Source organism: Mustela nivalis, assembly GCF_964662115.1.
Source record: "Mustela nivalis genome assembly, chromosome: 11".
Taxonomy (NCBI): domain Eukaryota; kingdom Metazoa; phylum Chordata; class Mammalia; order Carnivora; family Mustelidae; genus Mustela; species Mustela nivalis.
The window spans coordinates 67,316,520-67,327,225 of record NC_139030.1 but is presented as its reverse complement, the minus strand read 5'-3'; the positions used below and the strand labels follow the sequence as shown (position 1 = coordinate 67,327,225).

General features: G+C 45.2%; 1 long non-coding RNA gene across 1 annotated transcript; it reads right to left on the bottom strand.

The window, feature by feature from the left end:
* Positions 1-4,598: 4,598 nt before the first annotated feature.
* Positions 4,599-8,910, bottom strand: LOC309843763. The gene is made up of 3 exons (XR_014300327.1): positions 8,849-8,910; positions 7,979-8,057; positions 4,599-4,756 (listed from the first exon to the last, which is right to left on the bottom strand). It is a non-coding gene; the product is annotated as an uncharacterized lncRNA (long non-coding RNA).
* Positions 8,911-10,706: the final 1,796 nt, after the last annotated feature.

Here is a 10,706-nt window from a genome sequence, read left to right as displayed (position 1 = left end):
GAGAGATCACAAGTAGGCAGAGCAGCAGGCGGTGGGGTGGGGGTGGGAAGCAGGCTCCCTGCTGAGAGTTCAATGCGGAGCTCAACCCCAGGACCCTGAGATCATGACCTGAGCTGAAGGCAGAGGCTTAACCCACTGAGCCACCCAGGTGCCCCAATATTTATGAATTTTTAAAAAATCACTTTGAAAGGAAATGGTAATTCAGCACAAAACTGGAAGGATCTAGGGTATATTTGTGACTTACAAGGCTGACAACAGAAGCCTCCAGGAACAGTTCTGTCCTGTACCATCTTCAGTTGGTCATCGAGTGGACCCAGGATGAGCAGGAGGCAGATCCGGTCCCTTGAGGTCACTCGCCTGACAGTGGTCAGGGGTGTGGTTCCTTGGCCAGGTGCTCACCAGTCTCTGGGGCAGGGGCATCCCCTTGAAGAAGATGCATTCCCAGACTTCACTCCAGTGCAGAGGGTTCTGATGCCCCCTTGGGATTTAGAAGCACCAGCTTCATTCGGGAGTGTAGCTGAAGTATGTCTGTGCAATGAGCAGAGCACAGTCCTGGGAATGCACAGCCGCCCCCTTCCCAGGCTGTACAAAACCAGGAGACCCAAACGCCAACCTCTAGTTGGATGTTAGCCCATGCAGTTTTTATCTTTTGTCTGAAATTGTTTCTACTATCAGAAAGGAAAATAAATAGGAGGCAAACGTGGTAATCCTCTGTCCTCTGGGATGTCCGGCTGCAACAGTCATGCAGATTGGCCAAAGAAATAATGCGAGAGGTGGGGGGGGGTGCTCATCCCAGGAACTGCATGGAAAATACTCCCCACAGACTTTGTTTTAGTAGGAACTAATTCCATAATAACCTGGCTGTCGCTGCCGGCGCAAAAAATCGACCAGGAACATGAGGGTAAGAGGATGGTGAAAAGAAATTAAAAGACAAAGAGATGGGGGCAGGAGGAGCACTGAGGAGGATGTCCAACAGTGCTGATTTTATTCCACATCTTATAATTATTTATAAGGCAGACCACAATAGGGGGAATAATACATCAGTATCTAGTCAGATAACTGCAAGTTCCTATAACAAGTTTACATTAACTACAAACAAATCTCGTGATGCCAGGTAGTCCTGGCTAATGCCATTAGCTACTCTTGATGCAAGACAATCAACCAGGGAGTGGGTTATGGGAAGTACAGGAACAACAAGGACCAACTAAGAATTCATGACCCTGACCACATTGTTCCTGTCTGTAGGGAGAGTGTGTGGGAAGTCATGTAGGCGAGTGCACGACACGTAGCACAGACCCTTCCTCAGTGTTACTCAACTTTCCTGTCCTTAACCCCTTATCAAGGCATCCGGACTTTAAAAGAGACACAAGTCAGGGCCTGGTTTGATCCACGACTCCAACCATGCCGTAGCTTCCAACACCTGGCTTAGCTGTAAATGCGTTGACAGCAGAGAAAGGGAGACAATCGGATTCTTGTGAGATAAATGTCAGCACTAAAACACTGAAGATATTTAATGCTTATTGGTAAATAGTAAACGCATATTTCTATTAAATTATTGATGCTTTAGATTCTAAGAACTCTACTGAAGCAGCTCACAGGTCTGCTCTGTGGACAGCTCTGGGCTCTGGGGCCCCTGCTCTCAGATGTCCTCGAGAGGAGGCTGCCCTCCCCCCGCCCAAAGCCTGGCATAAGCTGGACTTGGGAAGGGGAGGGGTTCTCTGATCACCAAGTCCCAGCTCCCTCCTGCTCCCCAGACACAGGCAGGCCCCCACCCTCCAGGCAAGAGATGGGGTATTAGCCCAAAGTTACAATATATATCTCAGAATTAATTTTGATTTTTATTATTAATCTCCATTATTTAAGAAGAAAACATCATAAAGAGCATCCATTTTAGGAAATCCAAGTGAGCCAGCATTTGAAAATTAACCATTTTTAACATTAAAAATTAAAGGCAGATATTATAAGATAGGCTCAGACAGTGTGTAAGTAGAGGTACCCCCAGTTGGGGCCCAGGTGTCCTGGGATAGCAAGAAGTGTTCTCTCTGGGTTCTGCCCCAATTCCTAGCCTGTGGAAGACATATGCACAGTGTTTGTTCTCTGTCCTAACTTTGGGGGCTCTGTAGCCAGGCCACAGACGTCCAGGGACTGGACCGGCTCCCCAGCAAGGGCCTGGGTGTGCAGTGTCTGGAACCCCTGCTGGTTGGCAGGGCAGACAGAACTCCCACGGCACACACAGGGAGCCCCTGTGGGTGCTGCCGATGGGGACATGGGTTTCCGGCTGATCTCATGGCCACTGGACCTGCGTCTGCAGCTGGCTTCTGGCCTCAGCAGCCCCTGACTGAATCCAGCCCCCGACATGCATTGCAGGGACAGTCCACTGGACTGCCCGCGGAAAGCTGAAGACCCAGCTCCCATAAGTCTGAGCACCCTACAGCTCACACCCCTCAGTGATTTAAAGCACTGCTCCTAATTGGAGCATATGTTGCTCTTACAGTGTGATACTGGGAACTCTGATGGTTACTCCACACTTGCCAGGATTTAGGAGTTTAAAGACAGAACAGCTGCAGAATGCAGAATGCTTACTCCAGAATTTTATCCAGACTTACTCCAACAGCTTTCCTTGTTGGGCTTGTGCTGGCCTCTCTGCAGCCCTGGGAGACCGTGCCTCAAACACTGGTTCTTACACCGCCATGAGGGCAAACTCCCTTCCACAAACCCTCCTGGGAACTTACTGGATGCTGTATGGGCCCAGCCTGCTCAGTTATGCCCTGGGCAGCTGTGGCTGGACCTCCACCTCTGTCTGGAACTTTCTCAGCTCCATGTTTGATTGATTAGCTTTGTATTTTTTAATGTATTTTTTAAAAAATATTTTATTTATTTGCAAGAGAAAGAGTGCACATGAGTGGGGTAAGGGGCTGAGGGAGTGGGAAAACAGACTCTCTGCTGAGCAGGGAACCTGATACAGGGCTCAACTCCATCCCAGAATGCCGAGATCACCACCTGAACTGAAGTCAGTTGCTTAACCAACTGAGCCAGCCAGGCATCCCGTAATATATTTCCAAATCAAGAAATGAGATGTCTCCAGCTTTGTCTTCTTGCTTAAGATTGCTTGGCTATTTGGCTTCGATTATTTGTGGAGCATAAGGAATAACACGGAGGACATGAGGAGATGGGAGAGGAGAAGGGAGTTGGGGGAAATTGGAGGGGAGACGAATCATGAGAGACTGTGGACTCTGAGGAACTAACTGAGGGTTTTGGAGGGGAGGGTGGTGGGAGGCTGGGTGAGCCTGGTGGTGAGAAGCTTAGGGAATAAAATCATGACCATTACTGCTATTTCTGCTTCTGTACCTTCACTTGCTAACCCATGAGGAGATGGAAAAATACCAGCAGACTTTCTATAGACACTCTGTAACCACACATCCCCTGCCCAGAATTGAACCTGACAGAATGGCTGCTCCCGGACCCTCCACCTGGCTCTGAGCCAAGAGATAACAGCCATCTGGTGCCAGGGAAACCCCCACCCAGAATTGGACGTGACAGAATGACTGCTCCCGGACCCCCCACCCGGCTCTGGGTGCAAGAGATAATAACCATCTGGCACCCCGCGACTTGACAGGGAGACCCCGGCCAATCCTGAGGTGACACATACCCTAGCAGTGCCAACCAAGCAGTTTGAAGAACGACAGCCCTTTGACCTAACCAATAGTCTGTTCCCAGCCTTTTCCCACTCTGTAGTGCATCAGTCATATTACAGAGTTGCTTTATGATTTTCCCGCGGTACGTGGCGATTTGTTACAAGATACTATGATGTATACTAAGTCCCTGCCTCCCCAAAAATAGTGTATAAAAGGTGTTGTGATCCCGAGCTTGGGACCTCTTAGCGTCACCGGTAATGAGTGTGCGGAAGTCTGGGTTTGAACTCATAATGAACGACCCTTGCTGTTTGGCTTTGACTCTGGACTCTGGTGGTCATCTTTGGGGGGTCTCGGAATTTGGGCATTTCAGTGGTGGTATTGTGGAGGGCAGGTATTGCGTGGAGCATTGGGTGTGGTGTATAAACAATGAATTCTAGAACACTGAAAAGAAATTTTAAAAAATCAATAAAAAATTTAAAAAAAGGTTTGCTTGGCTATTTGCAGTCTTTTGTGTTCCATACACATTTTAGGACTATATTTTCCATTTCTGTATAAGCTGTCATTGGAGGGACTTCATAGAATGTATAGATGGCTTTGGGCAGTACGGACATTTTAACAATATTAATTCTTCCAACCCATGAACTCATATGTTTCTCCATTTGTCTGTTTTCTTTAATATCCTTTATCAACATTTTATAATTTTCAGTGTGTAAGTCTTTCACCTCTTGATTAATTAATTCCCAAGTGTTTTATTCTTTTTGTTGTTATTGTGGATAGGATTTTTAAAAATTTCCTTTTTGGATAATCCATTGTTTGTGTATGGGAACATGGTATTTTTATATGTTAATATTTTACCCTGCAACTTCATTGAATTTTTCTATTACTTCAAAAATTTTTGTTATTGAGTTCTTACAGTTATTCCTACTGATGTGGTTGTGCCATATACAAACAGAAATAATTTTATTTCTTCTTTTCCAATTTTTCTTGCCTAACTGCTCTAGCTAGAACTTTCAGTACTATATTGAGTAGAAGTGGTGTGGGTGGATATCCTTGCCTTGTACTGGATCTGACAGGAGAGGAGAGCTTTCCGTCTTCCGCCATTGACCAGTGTCAGCTGGGGCCTGGAAGGTAGGGAAGGAGAAGGGTATTGCACGTGTGGCAGTGTGCTGAGTCAGAGGCACGGCCATGCAGTGGCACTCATCTTTTTTCTAAAGTATCTAAACTTAACCTTACATTGTTAACCTTACCTTACATAAGTTTTTTTTTTTAAGTAGGCTCCATGCCCTGTGTGGAGTTTGACCTGGCGCCCCTGAGATCAAGAACCAAGCTGAGATCAAGAGTCAGATGCTTAACAGACAGAACCACCCAGGTGCCCTTATAATTTGAATCTTTTCTAAAAGATTAAAATAATATCTTCTTAAATGGCTGGTGTCATCTTATGTGGAGCACAAATAACAAACAAAAAGTGGGAGTGTGTCAATTATTCCATCTGGGACTTTTTTCTTGAATTAGACATACATTTTTATTAAGCATATTTTCTTTCTTTTTGAACTTAAAATAAGTAACTTAGAGAGTAACTGTGGAGTTTTATGTACACAAGACTTTAAAAACCCCACTCCCAAAGACTAACTTGGCATTTTCTATAATGTGTGCAAATGAGTGAGCATGGCTAACACTTCCTTTGGATTCTTGAGTATCTCAGATCAGTCTTTTCCCACTCTGGCCCTTGTCACTCTCCTGCTAGACGCTCATATGCATGTGTGTGTGTGTATGTGTGAGTCACACTTGTGTGGGCGCAGCTGTGCGTGTGATGGAATCATGCTTTGGGCTCATTCACCTAACTTCTTGTGAACACTCTATCTCCCTCAGGGGAGAACTGAGGAATTGGCCGGCTACACTCACAATATTACCACTCCTGAACTCTATCCTTCCATATGTATGACCAATGTGTCCCTTTCCCTATCCCACATATCCTCATGGGGAGGAAGGAATTAATGTGTGAGGCCCCGGGGAAGCCAGAGCTCACAAGTAGACACTGGTGAAGCAGAAATTGTGTCCAGAGCTGCCTAAGGCCAAAGCCCGTAATCTACTCCACTCTCTTGTGGAAGCCAAGTGCTTTTACAGAGCAGATTGTCTCCGTCTCTGTCCCAAACCTTTACGCAGCCCTTGTGGTTGAGAAGGTTCCGGTGTTTCTTCGAGGGTGCAGCTGAAGGACATTTTGTTGGAAACGGAGCTTTCCAAATAGAGAAAAGATGCAGAATTTTATCCTGGTTGCAATAGGAAGCCAGTTGATAAGTCATTCTTATCCAAAGAAGATAAGATTTAGAAAGAGTCTGTAGAAGGCAGACTTCAGGCAAACAAGACAGTAACCAAGAGAAGGGGCTGAGGATGGATGTGGGTGGCCCCAATGAGGGCAGAGGACCTACTTTGTCTCCTGTAGCTGCTTTTGCTGCAAGTGCATTCAGCTGCTCCTTGGCTATGGTGAGACAAGGCCATCCCAACTACACTGACACTGAATCTTCAGGGGGTGTCCTCTGGGGACAGGGCACAGTAAGAGCTGTCCAAGGGCGCTCTTCCTCTGTGCTCTCATTTACTCCTGGGAAGACCCACAGTGAATATGGAAATCAAGGTGAATTTCAAGGGACGCACTGGCAGCTCGCCACAGTAAATCCACCACTTTTGCCCAGCTCTGATTGAGGAGAACTGCAAGAAGAGGACAGAGTGATACTGGAAACACACGTCTTCATTGCAAACCCAAACTGGCAAGCTACGCGTCATTACCACCACTCTTCAGCAGGGAGGAGAGACGGCGTGACCACCGTCAGGAAGATGGTTATTTCATGAAGCAATTTGTATATCTGTATGATGAAGGAATTGTGTAGCACACCAGCTTCACCTTGAGACATGCACGGGAATGACCAGACTTCAGCCTGATGTCTTTATTTCTGAGCACTTTAATCATTTCACCAATGACCTCCCTGTAAATGAGCTCACTGACAAAATATCCCATCTTTGGCTTTTGCCATCTGCCTTGGATTTAAAGTTGTGAAGAATAGGACTTAATAGAAATCCCAGACTTGACATCCATTGCTACCACACATGACGACTTCGGGAAGTAATGACCTTTGTTAGTGGAAGTTTATTTGCTGGCATCTGTCCTTGCTGGGAACCTGTGTGCAGGAGCCTAGGCCTTGTGTCCTCCCCTGCATGGAGGGTGGGAAGGTCCTTGCAATGCCTACCCAGCTCCAACTCTCTGTTCCATCTTCTCCATCTTCCAGAGGTCAGCTTTGGTGGACCCGTGGGTATAGCATGTCATGATATACTAGCCAGTTTAAGTCTGGCTTCTGCTTTGCTGTAGCTCAGCAAGCGGAGACAGGATATGTGTGTGTCATTGTTGAGTACTCTACACAAGGTGACATTCTTCAGCCCAGGAGCAGTGTCCCATACGTCACCTGCTATTTCCTAGTAGACTGAAAATGGTGTCATTCTCCTGTTGCAGGACAGAACATGATTTCAATCATGATTTCAAGCCTATCTAACCCCCCATCCAAGCATAATGAAAGGAAGCATAGAAAATAAACATCACAGTGTCACACTTCTTGACAAGACTTCTCCCAACAGAAGTCAGTTCCCTTTTCAATAAAGAAGAAATAGTTTTTAAAAAATTCTCTCAAAATAAAATGAAGAGTTTTCAGGTGGATCTCATCAGAGTTAAAGAAACCACAGTAAGTGTACATAATTAACATGACTTGGTACTACTCTGCAATGAATGAATATTATTTCTCCAGGCTAGCATATAATCAATCAGCCAAACAGCCTTGAGAAAACTATCTCCTCTATCATCAAAGGTGATGTGGCTGGCCCAGATCGGTCAAGGTTCTCCAGAGAAACAGAACCAGTAAGAGATCCCTAGAGGCATCAGAGGAGACTTATAACTGGCATTGGGTCCTGTGGTCATGGAGGCTGAGAAGTCCCATGAGCTGCCATCTGCAAGCTGGGGACCCAGGAGTGCTGGTGGTGTCACTCAGTCTGAGTCCAAAGACCTGAGACCAGGAGCACTGATATGATTACAGAAGATGGATGTCTCAGCCCTTTCTCTACCTCCCCCCCACAACTTCCTTTACATTTTTGTTCCTTTCATGCTCTCCTTGTAATGCATAGGGCCCACCTGCTTTGGTGAGGGCATCTTCATTAGGCAGGCCACTGAATCAAATGCTAATCTCTTCTGGAAACACCTTCACAGACAACCAGAGCAAAAGTTTATCACTATGTGGGTCTCCCTGAGCCCAGTCAAACTGGCACACAAAATTAACCAGCATGAGAACACAGATCTATATACTCACAGTTTAAAATGCAGTTTGGAAAATGACTGGCCTCTGACCAAGACTGATCCTGTGATCTGTGCACCATACAGAGGGGGCTCTGCACAAGCGACAGAAATATAAGCACATATACACAGTGTAATTGCTGACTCACTTCTACCTTTCTCTCCATCCCTCTTGTTTTATATACCTGTGTGGGGAAACGTCTACAGAAAGGCTGCTCTGGAGTCTGCAGAGAGCAAAGAACTCCCCACCAGAATATAAGTACCCCATATGTATGGAAATGTAGAAAAAGCACAAAAGCAACCACTCCTTGTTCCCAGTGAAAATACTTGGGATAGCACCTCTTGGAAACACAGGCTGAGAGAAAGAATGGAGGCGTAGAACCCCGTGAAGTGGGAAACGTATCTCCAGACACAGGGCTAATTTTATTGCGCTCCCCCAACCCTGCTGATTTCCCGTCTCCTGCTGAGACCTAGGGAGCCCTCCGCTTCCTCTGCTTGCTCTAGCTGCACTACAGAATGACAGAAACCTGGGGAAGCAGTTGGCCACCACAAAGAAAACAAGGCAGCAGCGGCTTAGCGCAGCTCGCAGCTCGTTAACTGCTGGGAGTCTGTGCGGATGCCCCTGTGTTGACAGTGCGTGACGAAAGATGCTTTGAAGAACTCTCACAAATCAAACTGTCACGAGATCCCATTTCAGCAGCCTCTTATAGCTTATTAATCAGCTTCCCAATTTGATTTTCTTCAGTAGCAACCAACCAACCAACCAACCAGCAAACCATTATTCCCAAATATACATGAATCATTTCCCTAGGCTATTTATGTTTCAGAGAAAAATTAATATATTATAAAACACAACTCTAAAGTACTACTGTTTCATTTAACAGACTTACCAGAACTTCATAGCACAATTGAATGTTCTTCCCCTTAATGGAGCAGTGTTGGTCATCCATTCTCGCTACAGAAAGGAAAATGGAATCATAGGAAGCTTCTAGAACTTTTATTCTGTGCTACGTGTTCTGAACACATAGTATTATTTGTCGTGCACTATTTCTGAAGTAACATAAGAAAATATATTCAAACATGTCTTTGGTTAGCTTAAACACTTTACCTATATTCACCAATTCACATGCATGTGCAGGTTGTCACTGTTACCAAAGAAGGGGCAAATAGGGCCTCTTTGACTCACTTCAAGTTCAGCCCTGCTGGTTCTGGGAATGGAGGTTCAATGGTGCTGCGACAAGACAATGACTTAAGCAATTCTTCTAAGGGGATGGTACCCACTGACTTCACTCAACAAATAGCTACTGTCCACCAACTTCATGCTCGCTGGCTCCTAGACCTTCGAGGTTATGTTATTCTGCTAGGGCTTAACCAGTGAGACATTTAATTTGCACAGCCCTGAAGGCTGGAAATCTAAGATCAAGGTGCCAGCAAGGTTGGGTGCTGGTGAGGGCTCATGTCCTGGGTAGACAGCCCCATTCCTGCTGTGTTCATGTAGGCCTCTCCTTTGTGAATGTGCAGACAGAGGACCATCTCTAGAATCCCTTCTTATAAAAACACCCATAAGGGGGCACTGGATGGCTCAGTCACCTAAGCGTCCGGCTCAAGTCATGATCTCAGGGTTGCAGGGTTGAGCCTCATATTGGGTTCTGCACTCAGTGGGGAGTCTGCTTCTCTTCTTTGCCCTTTCCCCTCTCCTTGCCACCTGCTGTTCTCTCACACTCTCTCTCAAATAAATAAATGGAATAATCTTTTTTTTTTTTTTTTGGAATAATCTTTTTTAAAAAAAGAATACTCTTATTTTGGATTGGATCAGGGATTGGTCCCTTTATTGGAAAAGGGATTGGCCCCTTTATGACCTCACTAACTTCAGTTAGCTTCCCAAAGTCCCCAACTCCAAATATAGTCTCTTTGGGAGTTAGGGCATCAACATATGAGTACTGGATGACATAATACAGTCCATGACAGAGGTGGATCTTACAACAAAGGGAAAAAGTCTCCTGTTTTTATATAGCTTGTATTTCTGTGTTTGGGAGTGGGGGACCACATCTAGGACAGACTCACATTGAATGTGAGAAATAAGTAGATCCCTCTGGTAAGTCATTCAGGCCAGTGTGGTATAACTCATCAATTATTCTGTTTATGGATCATGTTTTTCATGTCAAACCTGAGAACTCTGTGTGGTCCTATGTCCCAAAGACTTTCTCTGATGTTTTTCCTAAAGGTTTACAGTTTTGTAATTTACATTTGAGTTTGTGATCCATTTTGAATCATCTTGTATATGAGGTATGAAGCTGTTTCTCTCTCTCTTTTTTTTTAATCTTGATTTCTGCCTATAAATGTCTATTGCTTCAGCAGTATCTCTTGCAAAGACTATACTTCCTCCTCTGAATGACTACTTATTTGTTAAAAATCAGTTAGTCACATTTGTGGATCTAGTCCAGGGCTCTCTATTCTGTCCCAATCTTCTATCTATCTTTATACAATATCCCTTCCTGATTAATATCACATTATGGGAACAAAGGTCCAGAGTTCAGGGAAGGGCAACATGTGTAGAAACAGGTAGATTTAAGAGAACCAGCTTGTTTGCCCGGGACATTATTGATGGGGTCTTTCTGATTGCTCTGAAACAAGTCCAGGGTCCTCTTACAGAAAAGATGGAAGCTATAGTCGGCTCTTTCTTCATATCCTGCATTTGCTGTCCTTCTAACCGTAAAGCTGGTCTAGTTGCACTCCCTTCTGTC